At 39.1% G+C, this 24,208-nt stretch overlaps 1 pseudogene; it reads left to right on the top strand.

Moving 5' to 3' along the window:
• The first annotated feature begins 1,103 nt into the window (after positions 1-1,103).
• Positions 1,104-3,501, top strand: LOC101015864 (annotated as a pseudogene).
• Positions 3,502-24,208: the final 20,707 nt, after the last annotated feature.

The raw sequence follows: 24,208 nt of genomic DNA, 5'->3' as shown, positions 1-24,208 counted from the left end.
ATTTCCTGAGTGATGGGGTTGACAAAAATGTCTCACACAGAGCTCCTAAATCCTTTGGAAATTTTTGGGTGACATTAGAATCTCTTGTTCTAATGAGATGACTCTTAGTGTGCTCATAAATAGCTTCAGGAGAAGAGCTGGTCATCAGAAAGACCAAACCATGATTAGAAATTTGAAACTGTCAGCCCCATTCCCTATCATACGGGGAGGAAAGAGGAACTGAAGATTGAGTTAATGGTCAATCATACCGATATGATAAAGCCTCCAGAAAAATCCCTAAACGCTGGAATTTGGAGAGCTTCTAGGTTGGCGAATGCACCCATGTGTCAGACGGGTAGCATACCCCAATCCATGGGAACAGAAGTTTCTGTTCAGGACCCTTCTGGACATGACCCCATATACCTCTTCATCTGGCTATTGATTTATAGCCTTTATAAAATACTTTGTAATAAAAATGTTAAGTAAAGTGTTTCCCTGTGTTCTGTGAGCTGTTATAACAAATTATTGAACCTGAGGGGAGGATTATGGGAACCCCTGATTTGTAGCTAAGTTGGACAGAAGTGTGGACACCCTGGACAGCCAGTACTTGTGACTGGCAGTAGGGCAGTCTTCTGGGACTGAACCCTTAACCTATGAGATCTGTCTTAACTATGCGTAGTCAGTGTCAGAATTGAATTAAGCTATAGGACACTCAGTTTGTGTCTGGAAAGTTAGAGAACTGGTTGGTACAAGAAGAAAAATTCCCATGCCTTTGGTATCAAAAGTGTTGTGAGCAAAGAAACAGTTTTCTTTTAAATATAAGAACTTGCCAAACAGGCATGGTGGTTCACGTCTGTAATCCCAGCCCTTTGGGAGGTTGAGGCGGGAGGATTGCTGAGCCCAGGAGTTTGAGATCAGCTTGGGCAACATAGCAAAATCCCATTTCTACAAAAAAACACAAAAATTAACCAGGGATGGTGGCATGCTCCTATAGTCCCAACTACTCGGTGAACTGAGGCAGGAGGATCACTTGAGCCCAAGAGTTTGAGGCTGCAGTGAGCTATGATCATACCACTACAGTTCAAACTGGACAACAAAGTGAAAGACCCTGTCTCTTGAAAAAAAAAAGAAAAAGAAAAGAAAAGAAAAGAAGGGAAAAAAGAATATACTTTAAAACATTTATAGTTTTTATCCTTTAGTATAGATTTCAGTCATTCTCAAATTCTGCTGTTGTCTGTAAATCCTCTGGGCAAGTGACTGAGCTTTATGGACACTACATCACTAGTATAGTCTTCAGTCCTGATTTTGATGTTCAAGTTGGGCTAAACAAGGGTAAATAGCCCCTATATAGTATTCTGTCTTAATAAGACTTATTTGCTGGGTATGCTGCAAGTTACAGAAAGATAACATATTTCAAAGACTGAAAGAATCACCTGTATTATGAGTACACTATTTGCAATAACTAAAACTAGACATTCTGAACTGAAAGCTTAAAAGTATAGTGGGCTCTTCAGGTGGTACATAGAAACTAGAGCAAATTAAGGAAATGATGACAATAGATCCCATAAACTGATGAATATGCTCTATGACAAAATTTAAACAAGATTTAAAATGTTAATTATAAAATCTATGACGGTTGATAGTGAAATGAATTACTTTTCTATTATGAAGGAGATACACAAAAACACCAAATCACTGTAAGAAAAAGAGATTCCCTTATTGAATAAAGCTAAGTGTGAGACGTATGGGGAGTCATGAAGTCAAGATCCTGACTCTGAGTGTAAAGAAATAGAAGCATAAGCTACTACCACAGCATTCCAGAGGATATGCTCTTGCTTCTCGAATGCTTACCTCGAGTTATTGAAGGAATCATGTTTGCTTTATATACGTATCTATTTCTTATGTGCATAATTAAGAATTTGTTAAAGAAATCTAGGGCTGACAAATCCCATAAAGAAGCTACCTAAATTCTTTTTCTTTGGGATAAAAATATCTCTAGGCTGCTGCTGGTGCTGGGGCCCGAGGAGGTCCGCGCCGGAGGAGGGCCGCAGGAACTGAGCGAGTGACAGACGCACCACCCATCAATGCTGCAACCTTGTAGGGCCTCCATGGACCCTCTACGTGAGTGTAGAATAAGCCAAGCAGACTCAAACACAGCAGCTATTCCACATGCAGTGGAAGATATTCAAGGAGACGACAGATGGATATCTCAGCACAACAGATTTGTCCTGGATGGTAAAGACAAAAAGCCTAATGTTCTGTTTGTTGGAGACCCCATGGTGCAGTTAATGCAGCAACATGAGATATGGCGAGAGCTTTTTTCCCCATTTCATGCACTGAATTTTGGAACTGAGGAAGATACAAGACATGTTTTATAGAAACGAAAGAGTAGAGAACTGGAGAATATTAAACCTAAGGTCATTGTTGTCTGGATAGGAACAAACAACCATGAAAATACAGCAGTAGAGTTAGAAGGTGGGATCAAGGCCATCATTCACTCTATCAATTTATCAATATAAGGCAACCACAAGGCAAAATTCTTGTACTGGAAATGTTACCTTGAGGTAAGAAGCCCAACCCTTTGAGGCAAAAGGTGAACTAGCTTCTCAAGGTTTCCTTGCTGAAGCTTGCCCATGTGTAGGTCCTGCATACAGATGGGGGCTTCATGCACCCTGACACTGCCATCTCCTGCCATGAGATATTTGATTTTCTGCATCTTACAGGAGAGGGCTATGCAAAGCTCTGCAGAGCCCTCTATGAACTGATCGTGCAGCAGATGGAGGAAACACCCAAGGAGAAACAAACCACCATTGCCTGACTGGCTCCCATCAGTATTAATCTCTTCCCAGCTTCCTCGATCAGTTATGTCATTGGTACTACAGAATTCATCTCTTTCTCAAGGCACGTTGCATTGCAGAATGTTCCTGGATGTTCGGATCTAGTGTTTGAAAGGGTAGAGGGATTTACACTGGTCCTGCATGTAGAAGGTTTAGCCTAGGAAAAAAAATTAGCCTAGGAAGATTGTTGTTTAAATTGATATGAAACCAGAAGGAGACTTTTTAGTTGTATGTGTGATGCATTTGTTGACTTATCACTGTTTTTTCTAGGACAATATCAAGTCCAAGTACTGAACAATACAAAGATTTATTTCTTGACCTCGCTTTCTATGGGTTATATCATATATAATAATTATCAGAATCACACCTACTTGGCTTAAAAACAGATTTTTATTCTCATTTTTAAAGATCATAATTTAGCCTTTTTTCTTATTTTGCTTTATTCATATGTATCCTCAATATTTTCTTAACATGTAGCAACAGATTGAACATGCTTGCTATTCAAATATGAGAGATACTATAGTTACAAGGGAATTTGTTCCACTTTCTTAATCCTTCCTATGCTTAGCAGTGAAAAACAAATTTTGCCCCATGCGGGGAATCCTTTGGAAGGTTTTTTGTTTCTGTTTGTTTGTTTTTTGTTTAGACGGAGTCTCATTCTGTCACCCAGGCTGGAGTGCAACAGCATGATCTCAGCTCACTGCAACCTCTGCCTCCTTGGTTCAGGCAATTCTCCTGCCTCAGCCTCCGGAATAGCTAGGATTACAGGCACCCACCACCACGCCTGGCTAATTTTTTTGTGTTTTTAGTAGAGACGGGGTTTCACTATGTTAGTCAGGCTGGTCTCAAACTCCTGACCTCAGGTGATCCACCCGCTCAGCCTCCCAAAGTGCTGGGATTACAGGCGTGAGCCACTGCGCCCAGCTGGAAGGTATCATTTTTATGTTGCTAAATATCATGTCTATAATAAACCTATGCCTGCAGTCTTTCCTCTTCTCTGAAATATTAGCCCCCACGTCACTCTTATGCTATTACCAATGTAGAACTGATTCTTTTGTGGTGTTCTGCACTATAGAGTCTGCGTAGTGCTGCCCGTATTCAGAGTTCTGGTATGTTTTGTTTGTTTTTCCCTTAAAATCTGTTAAAGTTTCCTTTTTTGGAAAAAAACAAAAAACAAACAAACAAAAAAACTCTGCTTCCCATTCCATAATGCCTGCCATTATTTCAAGTTTTGTAATATCCCAAGGTGTATATTTTATTTTTTAAATTGACTTTGTTTTTAAATTAAGGCAGTCCAGAAAAGTTTGGTCTTTTCCCATGAGGAAACAAATGGAACTGCTCTTCATAATAGCCATTCTGCTTTTATCCCACCAGTTTAGTAAAAAAGAACCAGATTTGTTTAACTTTTAAGGTTTCTCATTAACGTACCTTCACCTGAGAATTTCCTTCAAGAGAGCTCTTTATGATCTTAACGTTTGCTTGAGCTACAAGAACTGCCATGTAAAAATAAATAATGGGACAATAGATGGTATATTGTTCAATATGCCTGCAGAATATGTATAAACTGGATGTACAGACAGATATTGTGAACTAGACCAGGTGGGTATTGAAGTAACCCATCAAAATGTGCTCTGCAGTGATTCTGCTTAATGTTCAAATTCAATAGCTAAGGTGTATTTTTTATGTTCTGCTCACAAGGCAAATGGCAGTGCCTTTGTGTGCTGGAGGAGGGGTTGCTGATTGGTGCTAAAACCCACTTCTGATTGAGAGGGATAAAAGTTGGGCTGAATTTTTTCTAGTCAAGACTCCTTCTAGATTTGTTTTGTTTTTGTTTTTTTGTTTCTAAAAAATACATACTTTAAAAATGTATCATGTCTTCATTAATAACAGAAAATACACGTGGTGCTCACTAAATTTGTTTACTACGTTAAAATTTCCTTTTTATTTTTAGTAGTCCAGGTTCTTGAGTTTTTCAAGACAGATTGTTGTTGTTGTTGTTTTAACTGAGGTACAGTTGTATAGGAAGGAGAATTAAGCCAGAATTTTGTGTGTGCAAAGACAATTTCCTATCCAGATCTTTTTCTGTTTGTCAGAGAGTGAGAGTATGGTCCAAATAAACCCAACTGAGCATGCGATTTTAGCTTTTCTCTTGATGGAGGATCAAATATCCCTTTGTGAGCTGGGCTTCCGCTTCTTTGCTTATGTATGTAAACTTCAAATATCACTACATTCTATATCTACCATAGCTATTCAGGCAACAGTATTCTAATAGCCAGCCTTTAAACAAAAATCTGCCTCGTTACTAATGTGCAAAAAAAACAAAGATAAAAATAGGTCTAATCCTAGGTTGAAAAGACATTTTTCCATTCTTCAATATCTCTAGAAAAGGAGATTCAGAACCATGCTAAGACAGAATTTCAATACTTACATTGTTCTCATCAAAGATAAATTCATTCATCTAACCATCTTACAGAGTAATCTTTGTTCTTGTTTTGTTCTTTCTATAAAAAAAAATAAAGATCAACCTGTTCATAAGTTTTTGCACCTAACTATTCACACAATTTTGCTAAATTCTCTCTCCAAGTTCTGCATTTTCTTTTCTGACCAGAAAAATTCTATTTGCTTTGATGTTTTGTCACGTAATTCTTAATTCATCTTTTATGATTCTTCTTTCAATTTGATCCCTCTTTAGTTGTACAGCTCAGTTTAGCTCATCTTCTATAAAAATGTATTGCATCAGTCAAGAATATATTTGACTGCAAGTAACAGAAAACCCTAACACATAATTTCTTAAACAGGAAAGGGATTTGCTTGTCTCATGCAATAAAAGCATGGGGGTAGGTAGTAAGGGCAGGTTAGTAGGGGCTCAAGATGTGATTAAAACTCCATCTGTTTCCCCAATATTTCCCCCTCTGCACGAGTCCTTCTTCAGCATGTGTATAATCTCATGGTCACAAAATGGATGCTGTACCTCCAGGCTCATGTTCATGTTACATGCAGAATGATGCAGAAAAAGACTACAATTCTCTCACAAAGTAGTGGAATCTGTTTCCTTACCCATTGAGTCTGGTTTGGCCTTGTGACTTGCCATGACCAACAGAATGTGAAGGAATCAAAGATATTCCAGCCACAAGAAGACTTTTAAAATCTGCTTTGGTGCCACCAAAACAGCCTGCTAGAGGATGAGAAGCCATGTGAGGCAGAGACTGACTATTCCAGATGAGGCTACATTAGACTGGTGACCCCTCAACTGACCCACATCTCACCACAACACATGTGTGAGCCAGCCAAGACTGTAAGCGCTGCCCAGCTGAGCTCCACCTAACTTGGTGACCTAAATAATTGTGAGTTTTAAGCTGCTAAGTCTTGAAGTGTGTTTTTACGCAGCAAAAGTTTACTAATACACATGGGCTCTTCAGAATTGCACAATTCCCACCCCATCTGCACCTGCAGTTTCCTTGACCTAAAGGAATGCATTTCTATTCTGGCTGAATGCTTACCTCTCATTCTTCATTAGTAGAAATTGAGTGGAGCTGTTGGCTTCTTTCTGCTGAACTCCTTTCAGCAGCAAGGAGTCCTTTGGACAACCCAACAATGAGCCCAAGCAGCTTTCTCTTGGGTATGTCCTACACATGACCTCACATTTTTAGCTCAGATTAATTCTGGAGGAGCAAGCTGCCTAGCACAGTCACCCCTTCTTCTCTTCAGATGTTGTTGTGGGTGAAAGATCCCAATATAGTATCCCACAAACTTAGAGGATAGTTATCAAGTTCTCTGAATCATCCTAAATTCCCTCTCTATTGGCTTGAGGTGGAGGTGGAAGTACCCCTCCTACACTTTAGTAAATGAGTGAGACTCACGACACACCAACTGCCTCCAAAACTCCTCTGCAATCTCCAATAATCCAACTACTGCTACCCTTCTTGGGGTGCTGGGCTAAGAATCATTTTTTTTAAGAGACAAGGTCTCACTCTGTCACCCATGCTGGACTCTGGTAATGAGATCTTAGCTAATTGCAACCTTGAACACCTAGATTTCAAGTGATTCTCCTGCCTCAGTCTCTTGAGTAGTTAGGACCACAAGTAAGCACCAGCATGCCTGACTATTGTGTGTGTGTGTGTGTAGAAATAGGGTCTCACCTCTTGCACATGCTAAGAATCTTTTAACAGATTTTAAAAGTAACATTCCTTTCAAATTCCACATCATGGTCTCTCATCTCACGTCAGAATGTGACACCAATTTCCATTTTATCATCCTGTACGCTGAGATAAAGTAGTCCCCACATGCAGATTTTAAGTTTATTAGCAAATACTAGAGTCATTTTGGGATAGAGGCAGAGAGGGGAGGAAGTTAGATAACTGCTTTTCAGAACTCAGAACTGAACAGAAAGCAAGCCATGTCTCAATTCAAATTTTAATCACAAAACTTTAAATTCACTTGAACATCATCCTTATCACTTGGGATTCAAAGCTACCTGAAGGACTATAAACAAAAGGTAATGAATGCAAGCGAAGAGGTGTCATAAACGTTAAGACGATTCCTGGTGGGGTGCGGCAGAAAGCAGCTGCCCTACAATGTCTGTTCTGATTTAACATCTTCATTCATAAGCCAGAATAGGGAACAGACAGCGCACTGATGAAATTCACAGATGGTACTCATTTGGGAGATATTATGAATACCAGGGATATCAGAGAAATGATACAAAAGGACCTAGAGAAGGAATAACAATGAGACTTGACTTTGAAAATGCAAAGTGATATGTCAGAGTGTAAAAAAGGAAATCTTCAACATTTAAATAGCAGGGAGAAACTGGAAGTCAATGTTTAAAGTGACATCAAGTTAGATAATGGAATGAAAATTAAAAATGGAAACTTTTAAATACAGCAGTGAAATTACTAGTATATCTTTTAATCTTCTTGAATCACTGAAAGCTTAATTAGGTATCCTTCCGATGTGCTCCTACATCCCTATCTTGTCACATTGTTTTTATACATTACATTTGATTTGTTTATCCTTCCCTCCAGACTTTGAGCTTCTTGAACACAGAGACTGGGTTACGTTCATCATCGTAAACCTGGGGTCCACCTCAGTGATGAGCACATAGAGGCACTGGATAAATACTTCCTGAAGATAAAAATGAACTACTTCCAATAGCATCTTTTTGTATAGAATGCAATGATGCAAAATTATCTGGTAACATGTAGATTTTCAGAACTCTATAAGTAAAGAGGAAGGATTATGAAGAGTTGGCAATAATAGTAATACCATCTTTCATTTGTATAGGTTTTTCATAATTATTGTTTGAAGAGAAAAATATAAAGACTTTAACTCTTACATTTAAAAGAGACAGAGAGGGTCAGTCATGGTGGCTCATGGTGATTTGGGTGGCTGAGGTGGAAAAATTGCTTGAGGCCAGGAGTTGGAGACCAGCCTGGGCAACATGGTGAGACCCTGACTCTACAAAAAATAAAAAATTAGCCAGGTGTGGTGATGGGTTTGTGTTGTTCCAGCTACTTGGGAGACTGAGGTAGGAGGATCACTTGAGCCTAGGAGATGGAGGACTCAGTGGGCCATGACTGCACCACTGCACTCCAGACCAGGTGACAGAGCAAGACCCTGTTTCAAAAAATAAAAATATAAAATATAAATGCATAAATAAATACAAAGGAGAGAGAGGGGGCATTCTTTACTATAGAGAACACATTTGAGAATTATAGATACTGTCTGATTTGTAGAAGATACTTATGTCAACTTGAACATTACATTAGACATTCAAAGCATGTTAGCGTAGTGTGCAGTAGGATACAGCAAAATGTAGAAGTTTATAGCAGTGGTTTACTGAGTATGGCTTAGGAACCTGTGTTGGTCTCCAAAACTCTTTTAAGGGGTCCACAAAGTCAAAAGTATTTTCATAATTATACTGAGATGTCATTTGCCTCTTTTACTCTCATTCTTTCTTGAATGTACAGTGGAGTTTTCCAGAGTGGAAATGTTACTAGTGGAATGTTTGCTTGTATATTCTTGTGCTTTACGTTGTTCACAGCTTGAATTTCTAATACAATAAATATTCGTAGATGTAACACACACAAACAAAAGCTTTCGGGGACCCTTAGTCATTTTTGATAAGGTAAGGCAGTCCTGCAACCAAAAAAGTTGAGAACTGCTGGCTTAGAATTCATACTTTTGGGTCAAACATAGATTGAAATCCCCATTTTACTGATTTCTCAGTTATTTACCTTTTATATGCCCTCATGTCCTGGGTAGAAGATGAATATTTACCTCATGGAGTTGTTGTGAGAATTAAACAAGAAAATACTAGCAAAGAACAGAGCTCAGTGCCAACTCCTCAGTAAAACTTAATAAGTAGTTTATCATCATTGTAAAGGAATGAAAACATGGTGACTTTCAGGAGCACTTTTATGACCCTTTGGAAACCAGGTTTCCTTTGCAGTACCCCATTCATCCTCCAAGGAGAGCAGAGGAGAGAAGGTGAGAGGGCAGAGTCTTCATTCCTCTTCTTGTCTAGAAATCAATGAGAAATAGATGATTCTGCTGCTTCTGACTTCTGAGGGCGTGGATTCATTAATTTCAAACCTGCCTTTGGTAGCGCCTGTGTGTAAATCAGAACATGAAACAGATGATGTCTCCCCTCTGGTGGTTAGAGCAGGAAAGGGCATCAATTTCAAGCAGGAGGAGCAAAGGGGCTCCATGCTTCTTAGCAATGGCCTTTACAGAGACACATCCCTGCCATGGACAACAGTCCCAGGTGGAGAATATTAAAGATCATACTTTTTCTTTCCTTAGAGGAAGTTGGTTCCTAAGGACTGCTGCATTCAAAATAGTAATATTAATACAAATATTATAAACTATAAGGATAATCAGATTTATATTTCTCTGACATTTCCCAGTGAACACTTCCATTTGCATAGACATCAAATATCAGAGCTGGAAGGATCATGGTGATTATTGGAACTAAGCCTCTAATATAGAGATGACATGAAGAAAAGGGGACTCAGAAAATTTAATTGACTTGCCCAAGATTATACAAATAATGAAAGAACCACGGTCTTATTAAAACTCGTGATAACTTTACGTGCAGAGTGGATATTGTCTATTACACCCAATTTGCAGGTGAGAGAACTGAGACAGGTTAAACTATTTCCCCAGAGTTACCTACTGAGTAAGTTGCATAGCCAGGATTCAAGTCCATGTCATCCGAGGGGACTTCACTACTTTATCTTCAGCATTACTATCACATTTTCAGGGACCCCTACTTCCTAGAAAAATAACTGTAAGGAATAATACTTCAGGAAACACTGCTAGTAGCACAAATGTTACTATCCTTGCCCTTCTTTCTCCCATCAAACATTTCAGTCCTGCTATACCCTTACATAGCTCTGTGCTGTCTCAAGAGTTCCTAGTGTGTGCCTAGGCTTTTAGAAGCCTGTATACTGGGCAGAATGGGCAAATTCATGAGAGATGCTGATACTACTGAAGAATTAGACTCCTCAGGCAGAACTGATGACTCTGATCCAGGAAGCAGCAAAGGGCTGTCTTGCTCAGAGCTAGTTCCTCTACCATTTTGCTGCTGTAGTGGATATCTGTCCCCAACACCTATTCATTTACATTACACTTTTGAAGGGCACACAATAGACATGTAATTTTGGCAGGGTGATGCTTTTCATATAAATATAGATTAGTTCCATATTGAGATCAGAAGAAATAGGGTTCTATGGTAAAAGCTACAGTCGTGAGCAACTGGAGGGCATTGAGTATCAAGGAAAGTCTTACTGTATTTCCCTCAAATCTGATCTTTTTAGAGATATTCTTCTTTGATCTCTAAACCTATCAAAGCTGGCTTGTTTTTACCCATTTCCACAGATCCCTTTACCTAGCTCCATCCCAGACACTCTAGTTATTGATCCTTTAGTTTCGTTTATTCTAGTTAATGAGCCAACTAGGTAGCCCATTGTGCTGCCGAGAAGTCAATGCATATCCATATCACAGGTACTTCTCTACATCAAGTCTGTGGCCAATTGTTGTATACTACCTGCATCTTTGCCCATTGGGAGGGCTTCAGGCTCACCCATGTGGTGGCTGCCATGCAGTAGCAATCTATTTCTAGCAAGCACCAGTATGTCTTGCTGACACATCAGTGAACTGTGTCTTAACTCCACAGCAACAGGAGTAATGGGGGCCTTGCTGTAGTCTGATACTTGCCAAGAGAGCTGGTAATGCTGGTAGATGAGGTAGTAGCAGCTATAGCCAAAAAGACAACAGTAGCAGCTGGGAGACAGGGGAAGTTAAGTGAATCTGAATGGAAGCATACTATTTATATGAATAGTATAGATAGCCCCACAAAATTATTTGACCATAGAACAAGTTCTATTAATATCTTGAAGATTTTGTAGAATGCATTGTGGGACACACTGTTTACAGGGGTATTTCTGTTTTATGGATACCATACAGGTTTGAACTACATAGATGAATTAGCAATTATCTTTCTAATATTGGAAAAGATCTTTTTCCTTCTTATGTGTAGCTTCTGATTATGATACTTAGAGTATAGGAGAAACATTTATGGACACAGCTTTTGGTTCAGTGCCTTTCTCTGCTGCTTATAAACACTGAAACCTTGAGTAACTTAACTTTCTGAGCTTCAGTTTCCTCATCTCTGCAATGCAGATAATAATGGCTATATTCCAGGATTTTTGCTATGAACTTAATACATGGAAATGTTTATAATCATGATTGCCACTTAGGCATTAACTACTCCACTAGCTAGCCAAGAAAAACGAGGTTATGCTGCAATAACAAATCAATCTCAAAATCCCATGGCTTAACACAACAAGGATTTGTTTTTCACCCATACTACACATCCATTGTGGGTTAGTGAGGGCTACGCTCAGAACCCAGGCTAATAGTCCCCCTGGTATTATAACTGAACCATCTGAGATGTGTGAACCTTTCAGTCACCCAGCAGAGGAAGAGAGCTCTGGAGAGTCTTGCACCAGCAATTAAAATCTTTGGCCCAGAAATGACACGTGTCATTTCAGCTCACAGCCTGGTGGCTAAAGATATCCTCATGGACTCACCTGATTGCATGGTGGTTGGATGCAGTGGAAGCCCCATCTGTATTTGTTGAATGAATAAACAAAGGAATAAACCAATGAATACACATTTTAATTTGTATATAGTGTTGTTTCTATGTGTCCCCAAACTGCGATTTATACACATTTTTTTCTTGTGTAATAACTAAATGGTTACAACTGGGTAGGTACACAATTGGCTGTGAGTACTGATACAAATACACTTTTATAATATATGATTTTAGTAAAATTGTCAATCATTATGTTATGTTCCTTTGCAGCATCACTTTAGAGAGAATAACTCACAAGCCCTGAAGTCCTGCATTTGGTTTGGCTCATTTCAAAACTACTCAGAGGAATTTGACAACGACATTAGGTGTCTCCATCACAGCTTTATGGATCAGTTAATGTGAGCTCACTTTCAAGTCAGAATCTAAACGTCCAGGTGCATCTTAACTCTGAACCCTTTGAAGTTTACTCATCCTCATTTAATGTGATAATGTAATCTATATGTTCAGAATCCATTTGAGGGGCAGTACAGGGAAAATGGCACGCAGAAGGAAAGATGAACTGCTCTCAGGGGTGAAATCTATCTCACACGTGCATTTATCTTGGGCAGACACTGTTGTTTAAACTAAAGATAATCACAGGCAGTTCTGTGACATTAACCTGCTTAGTTACTCCTGAATAAAACCAGGAATGAAAATGAGGGCAAAGGTGAGCAGTGACTATGAGGATTATTTTATTTCTATGCTAACACTGTTTCTTCCTGCCTTTAGGAAAATGGTACCTGTGTGTTAGAAGCTCACACTGATTTCTGAAGTTATAATTAATATACTTGGGCTGTTGTTACATATGAAAGATGAGAAGGCTGAATACTCTATTTACTCTAACAATGCAGCCAGATTACCACTTTAATGCTCAGAAAAGGCTCCGCCATTACCATAAGCTCCATGGCATTATTCAGAAGGCACCGCTTACTCATTTTATTTTCCTTGTCCTTCACCATATTCTAAATAGCTAAATAGGTAAACGTATTAATAGGCTTAGTATATCCCCCTCCACCCAGAAAGAATGTGAAGGATAACATCTATCCTGAAAAAAGACAAAAGAGAAGAAAACTCATTCAGAAAAATAAACAGGAGAGGAGTAAGCATGAAGGGTGGATGGTGGGGGGAAAAGGGAAGCTGAAAAATAGAATTTACATAATGAGCAAAGGAAAAAGGTTAAAGCCTTTTTAAAATTCGTTTGCTGCCTCTTCTTAAGAATGCCTCAAGGATTAGAATAGACATTAGTCATATTCATACCAAATATGAGAAATGCAGCCTTAGGATAGCCCTTTTAAAAAAATTCTTCAAGAAACAAGCAATTATTTCTTATCTATGGGAGAAATCATTGGAATAGGGAGGGGGAGCACACAGTTGAAAAAAACAAAAAACGAAAGAGAAAAAACTGGCAAGACCCTGAGGAAGTAATGCCCTCCACTTCAAACATTGAGAATGGCTGTTTGTTATCATGAAGCGACCCTGTCAGGTAGCTTTCAAATCTTCTGAATTCTTTCTTACCTTGTCTCTCACTTCAAATAAGAAGCAGCTGCCTATCATAAAATGAGTTATCAAAAACTAAACCAATGGAAGTTGTTTGCACAACAGTCAATCTGGGCTAACTGCAACAAACAAAATGAAGCGAAGAAATCTCAAATGCTGCCGTTATATTTGGTAAAGAGCTCAAGTATTTCCCTACATTCTCACAGTGGTCCATATGTTACCACTGTGGGTTTCATGTTGGTTCTGTGACATGTTTCTTAGCTTCTCTGATGGACACAAATGCCCCTTTTGTGTTCTCATGGTAGTGTGTACCTCTCCTTTGTAACTCTAACGACCCTTGAAATTCTACATTTACTCAAATGTTTATTTTAGTAAATTTTGTCTTCTCTACTCATTTGGTTCCCTGAGGACAGGGGATATGCCATTTCCTGGTTGACCACTGTGTCTCTATCTCTTGGCAGAGGTCCTGGTACAGGCAGACAGGCAAATGATATGTGTTCGGTAAACAGATGAATGAAGTAGGCGAACCTGTTAATTAGTTCAAGTTAAAGTCTCAGAAAATAACTACCTTTATTTTCTTCTTCAACTCTCTTTCTCCTGTTGCCCACCCCTTATTCTCTGAGTACTTTACCTAGGAATTCTGTCTTCAGTTACTTTTTCTTATACATGTAAATTTCTTATTTTAGAACAGTGTTAGATTTACAGAAAAATTGCAAATATAATAGAATTCCCATATGCCCTGATTTCAATTTTCCCTATTAACATTTTACATTAGCATTTGTCACAATTAATGAAACAATATTTATACCTCCTTCTTCTTATTAACTAAAGTCCATACTTTATTCAGATTTCCTCAGTCTTTACCTAATGTCATTCTTCTGACCCCATCCAAGATACCATATCACATTTAATCATCATACTTCCTTTAGTTCTTCTCGACTGTGACAATTTCTCAGGCTATCTTTGTTTTTGATGACCGTGACAGTTTTGAGGAGTACTGGTGGGATATTCCACACAATGTCTCTTTGGGGATTTGTCCAAAGTTCTTCTCATGATTAGATTGGGGCTATGGGTTTAGGGGAGGAAAACCACAGAGGAAAAATACTATTTTTCACTACATCATATCATGGATACGTACTATCAACATGACGTCACTGTTGTTGACCCTTGATCACCTGGATGAGGTGTTGTGTGCAGCAACACTAAAGAATAAGGTGTTATGCTCTGTATCTTTGAGAGTGGAGATTTACATAAATTATTTGGAATTCTTCTGCACGGAGGAGTTGTCTATTCTCCCTCATTTGTTTAATCAATCCTTACTTATATCAGTAGGGCTCGTGGATATTTATCTTATATTTAAAGTTATCATCCAATACTTTATTTATTTGTTTATTTATTGTCAAATTGTTTCAACTCTGGCTACTTAGAGCTCTTTCAGTTGTATTCCTTTGGCATTCTTTCTTTCATTGTGTGTTATTTTTGTTTGTCCTTTGAGCACTTACTTATTTTATGGCACTATAAGATGCTTCAGGCTATTCTCGTATATTTCATGCCCCAGACGTACATCTGCCGTTTTAAGCCAGTTCTTCAAGGAGCCTGATATGGTTTAAGTAATGGCGTCCCCTTCAACATTTATGTTGAAACTTAATCCTCAGTGCAGCAGTATTAAGAAGTGTGGCCTCTGGGAGGTGACAACCTTCAAAAGTGCTGGAGGTCAATGGAAGCACTCTCTTGCCCTTTCACCTTCTGCCATGTGAGGACACAACAACAAGGTGCCATCTGGGAGGCAGAGAGCAGCCCTCATCAGACGCCAAGGCTGGTGCTTCAATCTTGGACTTCCCAGCTTCAAGAACTATAAGGAAACAAAATCTGTTGTGTATAAATTACCTATTCTAAGGTATCTTGTTATAGCAACACAAACAACTAAGATAGAATCCTTGCTTCTTTTACTGGAGAATGAAAACCAAGATCTCTGCTAATGTTACTGGAGTGTTGGCTCCTCTATGCCCTCTGAGCTTAAAGAGCAAGGAAATACATATGTGTGTAGATTTAAAGATACACAGGTGTCTATAGATATTTCTTTTTCTTTTTTTCTTTTTTTCTTTTTTTTTTTTTTTTTGAGACAGGGTCTCACTCTGTCACCCACGCTGTACTGCAGTGGCACAATCAAGGTTCACTGCAGCCTCAGCCTCTCGGGCTCAAACGATTCTCCCACCTCTGTCCCCCAGGTAGCTGGGACTACAGGTGTGCTACCATACCCAGCTAATTTTTGTAATTTTTGTAGAGACATATTTCTGCAATGTTGCCTAGGCTGGTCTTGAACTTCTGAATTCAAGCGATCCACCTGCCTTGGCCTCCCAATGTGCTGGGATTACAGGTGGGAGCCACCATGTCTGGCCTAGATATTTCTATATGTAATTATCTGCATGTATATTTAGTTAAGTATGAGTTCATACTGATGTCTCCAATTTCAATCATTACTACATGTCTCACTCCAGCTTCCTCCCCTTGCTTTTTTGTAAACTCTCACTCCAGCAGTGAGAAACCTGTCTCCCACCCTCTGCCATTCATCCATTTACATAATGATCTGGAATTAATGTGAGTGAGTCAAATTATAGTCACTCTTCTGGGAAAACAACTACTCAGAATCAAGTCACTTATCTACAAACTATGTGACCTTGAACCAATTAAATATCTTCTAAGAATTAGGGCTTTGGTGAAAACAGTCTGGATGAATTTTTTCTCTGTCATTTCTTAGCTGTATGACTTTGAGCAGGATATGTTATCTCTCTATACTTCAGTTTCTTCATCTGTAAAATGGCACAACTCATAGAATCTGGGGAAAGACTGAACGGGTTTAAACCATGTATATATAGGTCTAGAAAAATGTTTGCCACATATAATTGTACTATTCATTAAATGTTGCAGTTGGCTAACATTTAAAAATTACTATGCCTCAGTTTCCCTAAATTTAACATAGGTCTTTACCTTCCTTGACTAATGCACAGAAAGAAAGGGAGAACATACACATAATGGCATGTTGAAAAATGTAAAACTATCTGCAACTGTTTTGTGGCAATGGCATTGTTATTGCACTTACAGGAATCAGATGCCATTTGCTCACAGTACCTCCTTCAAGTACAATTTGTCTGCCTAACCCTATGAAGTAACATTATTGGAATTACACCTTACTTGCCATTTTCCAGCAAGCTTCTCCAGCACAACCTCACTAATGAGTGCTCGTTTTTTGCTCTAAGTAAAAATGGGAACCATGAAAGGTGTCTAGTGGATCATATTGCTCCTCTGCTCAATCAAATCTTCTGGTGGTATCCTACCTTATCCAGAATAAATGTGAGATCCTCACCATGGCCAATGACCCTACGTGATCTGTCCTCCTAATTTCTCTCTTATCTCACTGCCTCACATTCCCCTCCTCTCTTATTGGTTTCATCCATACTGGCTTCCTTGCTTTTTCTAGAATAAGAACATGCAACGTTTATCACTGCCCGAGAGGATCTGCATGTACTGTTAACTTTCCCTAATCCACCTCCTTACTTCAGTCAAGCATGGCAAATGTCACCTTATATGCAAAGCCTTTTCTAATCTGCATGACAGAACATATACCCCTCCTGATGCTCTGAATCCATAGAGCCTACCCTGCCATAAGTTTTTTATAAGCACACATCTTTACTTGATATTTTATCTATTTATTTATTTATTCCCCTACAATAAAAACTCGTTAGAGGAAGGACTTTTTGTTGTTTTTGTTCATGTTTGTAGCCCTAGTTCCTAGAAGAGTTTCTGGCCATAGTACTAGAGATTCAATATGTATTTGCAGAATAACAAACAAGGAATGTAAAAGTGCCTAGTACAAAGTTTCAAGCCCCCTAATTTTGCTGGCACATGTGGGTGAAGTCACGTTGGAAGGAGAGGAGCCCTAGCCTGCAATTAGAAAAGGCTTCCCTATATACAGCTCCTGTTTTCCTTCTCAAGAAAAAGGGAAGAGATCTACATCTCTTTATCAAATCCTCCTTTTATTCTCATTCAACCTTAATTTTTAAAAGGAATCTTTCAAAAATTAAGATGATCTGTTAAAGAAAAATGTTATTCAGTGATACTTCTTAAATCACTGTAAGGGAGACTTTATTTAGAAACATTGTGATAGGTATAGGAGCCACTGTGATGGGATCTTGCAGTGGGGGAAAGAGATTGGGTTCAACTCTGAATACAGCAAAGGCAAGTAAGAATTTACAGTCAAGGAGGCAAGGGGAGTGGTCAAAGTCACTAAGAGGGAGATTCAGAGGTAATGGAAATTCTGGCTAAACTGACCTAACAGGATTCTTGCTGAAGACCGGTCAGGTTGACCACACATCTCATGCGTGATATTAACGAATGAGGAAACTTAGATAAGGAGGGTGATCCGATGTCAGCGGTGGGGGTTTCATGCTAAACTCGCTTAGCAGGTTTTTTGGCTACAATGAGATTTTACAAGGAAATGCATAGATGAGCTTAGGAATTGGTTCAGAAGCCTGATTAAAATTTGGCCAAGCAAATGATCTTCGTCAGATCATTGTCTAAAGAGGCATGATGATGCCAGAGTTTTATATTTGCCGTGGTTCTCAGGACTAGAAGACTTGAATGCTTAAGTGAGGCAGATGGTAATATATTGCTAAAGAGTTCACTCATTGTTTATCAACAATAGATACTTTCATTTAGGAAGGTAAAATGACCTATGCATTATTTGCCCAGTGTGGTTTTATAGCTTGAAACACCCAGAACACAACTGCATTCTTCTCTCCCCTCAGACATCCCTCCAACCTGAGTCTTGTTTTAGCTGGTGTGCTATTGTAGCTGGAAAAGGCAATTTAATGCAATTTCTTGTCCTTTTCATTGATTACAACTATTTAGTATATTCTCAAAGAAAGATGATTACAACTCGCTGGTTCTTAATGCTTAATTTATTTACATGCATGCCTGCTACAGAGTTATTTTATTCATCTCCCAAATGATGGCATAAAATCATTGAGAAATGATGGGCAATAAACATGGCTATTCTCCCGCAGTCCTCAGTGGATAACACCAACTGTCATTCCTAACATAGGTTGACCCATGTTCCATTGCTGTTAAAATCCAGCCATAATGAAATCAGTGCAGGCATGAAATTCTTTTATTGCTACTTTGTTCTGACAAAACTTGCACAATAACAGATTTTTTAAGTTAAAATAAAGCCCGTACCAAATTGGTAATTTTGTGTTAGTAACTGAAGCAAAACCACATATATTTCTCCTTTTTCTTTCATTCCTTTCTTTTTATTTTGCTTTTTTTAAGAAAAAAAAGAATGTCATATTAGTTGGATAAAAGGGTGAATTTTTGGAACCATGACTGCATTCTAATTGTCTCTTCTGTTGTTGCCTGGGCAAGGCTATTCACATTAAGCTGAACAAATGCCACATTTGCATTTCTGCTAAGTGCTAGCATTTCTGTATTTTTTTTTTTTTTCTGGCAATTCTCATTTCAGTAAGAACACCTGAAAAGTTACCTAAATTAATCTACCAGGGTTGCTCAGCTTCTCATCCAAACTGGGAAGAAAAAAAAAATGGGACTTTTTGCCAAATTGCTGAAAGTCTTGACTCAGCAGAAAGACCTTGCCCTTTTTATTTGGGGATTAGAATCAGAATGAGACAATAAAGTTAAAATGAGCAGAATGAGTGTTTCCTCTTTTTTTTCTAACAAAACAGTAGAGGCGAGTTGGTGCCAGCACGCGGGGGGTATTAGCGTGCATCTCAGAAGGCAGGATGCATTAATGAGGATATTCTCTTTACTACTTATCTAAACAGCATCCAACAACTTTCTACTCTCTCCCTTAAAAAACAAAAACGTAGGGTCTATTTTTTTTTTTTTTTTAGTCAAAAGAAAATCCACAATCATGCTGTCTCTTTCAAAATCACATTATTATGTTATTATAAATAAGGACTAGACATTTCCCTTCAAGGAGGTTGCTGAAGGACTGCCATGAAAGTACTGCTTGTACTGTGATTATTGGAACTTCTAATGGTGTTTGGTTCCCAAAAGACGGCAGAAAGGAAAACTCAAAAGGTAACTGAGCGTTCTATCTGCAACCTCATGACCTCCTTACAGAACACAATTAACATTGTTAGATTTTCAAACTTATTTCTATTAAGAGCTAAAGAAAATGACTTTGGAAAATTAAACAGCAGAGAGGCATGAAGGGGTTCTTATTTTCATGAGAAAAAACACATTTCATTTCTTTCCCTTTTAAGTTTTCAAACTCAGTGTAAGGCAGTTTTACTTTTACTAAAATATAAGAAGAGATCTTGCTTCCTAGAAGAGCAGCCTCACCTGTATCATTATTGTGAACGTCTCAAATACCTACAGAAACATACCAAAAGCCTTCCCAGGGTTTTGTCTAAAAGTCTGACTCAAGTGAAGGGCATGGTTGTCTTTGGAAGATTATGAAATAATAAAGACTGTAGGTACTTAATCTAAGACAGAATGCTTCAACCAAGGAAAGTTTTGTTTTGTTTTGTTTTGTTATTAAAGGAAAGAGAAGTATGGATATTACAGATTCCCCTATAGAGAGAAAAATGCTTCTGAAAGAGAGAGGAATAAAGGGCAGAATAGGTATATATTAGTTATCAAGTGCAGGCTTTGCATCCCCTCTGCCACACTTGCCTGAAATTTCCTCATCATCCCTCCTTAACCCTCGTTCCCATCCTTAACCCTCGTTCCTCTTTCCATGGGGCAAAGAATGCTCCAAAACAATCATTCACACCTGGCAAAAGAAATGGTCAATTCCAGCACAATTCCCAGGCTCAGATATGACAGGCCCACCCACAACTGTGTACATACTACTTAGGGTGTGGCTGTAAATCAGAATTAACTGCTGCATTGGATTGAATGGTGGCCCATAAAAAGATAGATCCATATCCTAATTTCTGGAACCTGCGAATGTTACCTTATTTGGAAAAAAAAGTCTCTGTAGATGTAACTAAGTTAAAGTCTTGAAAATTTGATCATGCTGGATTCTCCAAGTTAGCCCTAAATCCAAAGCCCAGTATCCTGCTAAGAGACATAGAGGAGAACGCATGCACAGGAGACAGAGATGTGAACAGGAGGCAGAGATTGGAGTCATGTGGCCACAAGCCAAGGAATACCAAGAAATGTGACAGGAACCAGAACATAGAAGAGGCAAGGATGGATTTTCCCCTAGAGCCTCCAGAGGAACATAGCACTGTCAAGAAGTTAATTTCAGATTCCTGGCCTCCAGAATTGTGAGAGAATATATTTCTGTTGTTTCAAGTCACCTAGTTTGTAATAATTTGTTGAGGCAGCCCTAGCAAACCAATACACCTGTGAAGACTGTAAAGATGCCATGTCAAGGTTGCACTCCAGAACAATTAAATAAAGCTTTCTACAGATAGGATCTGGACATCAGTAATTTTTAAAGCCCTCTGAGGTGATTCCAATGTACAGGAAGGCTAGGAACCACCAATTTGGGGCTTAGGCTATTGCCTTGGTTTATTAGTTAAAATTTCTTCCATCTAGATCTCGAGGAAGCCCTGTTTTGAGAAATTTTTTGGCTATATGATTGTCATTTTGATTCTTCTGATAGAAGAATAGCTAGATCTTTGGACTTGCCCACAATATTTCACTTAATATAATCATGCCATAGCAATAATAACAATAAGAACTACTATTCACTGGGTGCCTACTAGGTTCAGGTACTGGGTATAAAGTGATAAAATGGTCCCTGTTGGGCCAGGCACAGTGGCTCACACCTGTAATCCCAGCACGTTGGGAGGCTGAGGCGGGTGGATCACGAGGTCAGGAGATCGAGACCATCTTGGCCAACGTGGTGAAACCCCGTCTCTACTAAAATATAAAAAATCCGCCAGGTGTGATGGCACGTGCCTGTAATCCCAGCTACTTGGGAGGTTGAGGCAGGAGAATAGCTTGAACCCAGGAGGCGAAGGTTGCAGTGAGCTGAGATCACGTCACTGCACTCCAGCCTGGTGACAGAGCAAGGCTCTGTCTCAAAAAAAAAAAAAAAAATTTCCTGACCTAGGGAACTTTACAGTTTAGGGAGAGATTAAAAAAAAAAAATGCATAAATAGGCAATTGCAATACAGAGTGATGAGCCAATAGTGCAGAAAGTATAAGGCACATTAAAAGTTCATGGGGAGAGGGTACATAATCTAGAGTTGGCATAAAGGAAAACTTCTGGAGAAAGTGGCATCTAACTAGGGCAAGGAAAAAAAAAAACAGCTAAAAATGGGTTTGCCATTTGAAGGGAAGACGGAAGGTGTCCCAGGCAGAGAGAATAAACAGCATGGATGAAGGTGTACAGTAGGGGTCAGCAAACTAAGGCCCAGCCCAATATGCATTCCCACCAATTGGCCCCAATCTCCCATGTGTTAGTTGAATTGTCATGCAGCCACACCCATTCATGTATGTGTTGTCTACAGCTGCACTGGCACCACAATGGCAGAGGGGAACAGTTTCAATAGAGACTATTTGGCCTGCAAAGCCTAAACAAAATTCCTATCATTTGGCCATTTACAGGAAAAGTGTGTTGTCCCCTGCTTTCGAATCAAGCAAAAGAGCTCATTATACTGAGAGAGATGCAATAGGGCTAGAGTTAGAGTGTGAATGAGAGAGTAGTATGGGTAGAAGCTCAAGGAAGAGTTGAGACAGAGAATCTGCAGAGCCTGCAAGCCAGAATGCAAGGTCTGGTCTTTGTTTTAGTCAGAGTTCTCCAGAGAAACAGAAATTGTAAATGTATTATAAGGAGAATAGTAACATAGTTATGGAGGCTAAGCCACAACATCTGCAATCAGCGAGCTGTAGACTCTGAGAGCGATGGTGTCATACCAGTCCAAGTCCAAAGCCCTGAGAAGCAGAAGAGCTGAGAGTGTAATCTTCAGTCCGAGTCTGGGTCTGAAGGCAGATTAAGACTGATTTCCCAGCTCAAAGACAGGCAGAGAGAGTGAATTCTCCTTTACTCAGCCTTTTTACTCTATTCCGGCCTTCAATGAACTGAATGAGGCCCAACCGCATTGGGGAGGGCAATCTTCTTTACTCAATCGACCAATTCAACTGTTAACCTCATCTAGAATCATCCTCACAGAAACACCCCAAAAAATATTTAGTTAAATATCTGGGCACTCCGTGGCCCAGTCAAGTTGATACATAAAACTAACCATCACAGCCTTTATCCAAAAAGCAATAGTAAGCTACTGAAGTGTTCTAAGGAAGACAGGGACTTGATCAGAACTGCATCTTGGAAAGAACACCCTGGCTGCAGTGTGGGTCATACAGCTGATAAAATTAATAGCAAAGATTCAAATTCAGACCGCTCTGGTGCTAAAGCCCAGGCTGTCTCCATTGGTCCAGGCTGATGCCTGCAGACAAAGCACAATGCTTAGAAGAATTCTTCATCTGAAAGCAGCCTGGTGAAGCAAGTCAGCCCAGGGCCTGGTTGAAAACTGAGTTCTGTTTCTCCAGTGTCTGACATTCAGGCCCAGTATAAAGAAGTTGAGGAATCAGTTAAGGGTCCTTAGAAAAGAAGCAAAGGTCTAGAGATCATCAAGAAGGCAAGGGAAGGCTGGAAGGCATGATTTGTATTTGTTGTCAGCTGTAGGGCTCATTTTCTTTCAGTAGAAAGCAGAAATGCTCACAGGCAGATGGTGAGCCCCTTGGCCTTGTTACAAATATGGGTTGAGGAGAGAATGTAGGGAAATGAAGAGGGAAGTGCTAAAGTGGTTGGTGGTACTGACCACAGTGAGTCCTTATTGAGAGTCCACCAAATGGAGGGATTTCTTCAAGGCATTATCAAAGAATTCCAGTTCAGTGACCTACCCTACTCCAATTCTAATAGTTTGAGTGTTGTGGATATTCAGAAAGTCAGTGTATCTTCTGTAACCCTCCCTCTCTCCCTCTCTTCCTCCCTCCCTGCCTGCTTTCTTTCTCTCTCTTTCTTGCTTGTTTGCTGTTTGTCTTTCTTTCTTTCTTTCTTTCTTTCTTTCTTTCTTTCTTTCTTTCTTTCTTTCTTTCTTTCTTTCTTTCTTTCTTTCTTTCTTTCTTTCTTTCTTTTTTGGAAAGTGTTAAAATTTCTTCATCTATTTAAATTGGATTTCAACCAATTGGAGATTTGTGAGTAAATTGAGTCATACAGTAATAATAAAGCACTCGAGACTTTCTTGAAGTTGAAGTAGCAATTTCATCTTTTTTTTTTTTCCATCAGACGCAGTCTTCTGTAAGCCTTTTTGATGAGTTTTGTGAAAATAAAATCCATGTGGACTGGAATTTCTCAAACTTAGTTTCAGGTTAAAATTAAAGATAAACATTTACTGAGAGTTGATGTCTTGCAAAAAATAAAATAAGTCTTTAAAACAGTAATTTTTTCAAAGTCTTGAAGAACTTGAGAAAAATGGACATTCTTTCAGAAATTCAAACTTTCATGTGTTAATCCTCCTCAAGCTCCGTTGATGTGACATACCTGAAAAAATGTAGCTTAGGAGTAAAATTTAAGCAATCACATTCGTTAACCTTTTCAACATTGGCAGATCAGGTTAGGAAATTCTATGGCTGGTGTCATACGTGATGGTTAAGGTGTCCAGATGGGACAACAGTTAATGGTCATATCTGTCACTGACCCATCACTTCAATGAAGAGAAACAAGGGTCATTGTTTCACAGCTCTGCAGACACACTCCACTGAGTTTAAGCCCACCATG

Source organism: Papio anubis, chromosome 9 (genome assembly GCF_008728515.1).
Source record: "Papio anubis isolate 15944 chromosome 9, Panubis1.0, whole genome shotgun sequence".
NCBI classification, from domain to species: Eukaryota; Metazoa; Chordata; class Mammalia; order Primates; family Cercopithecidae; genus Papio; species Papio anubis.
This window is presented reverse-complemented; position numbering and strand designations above follow the sequence as displayed.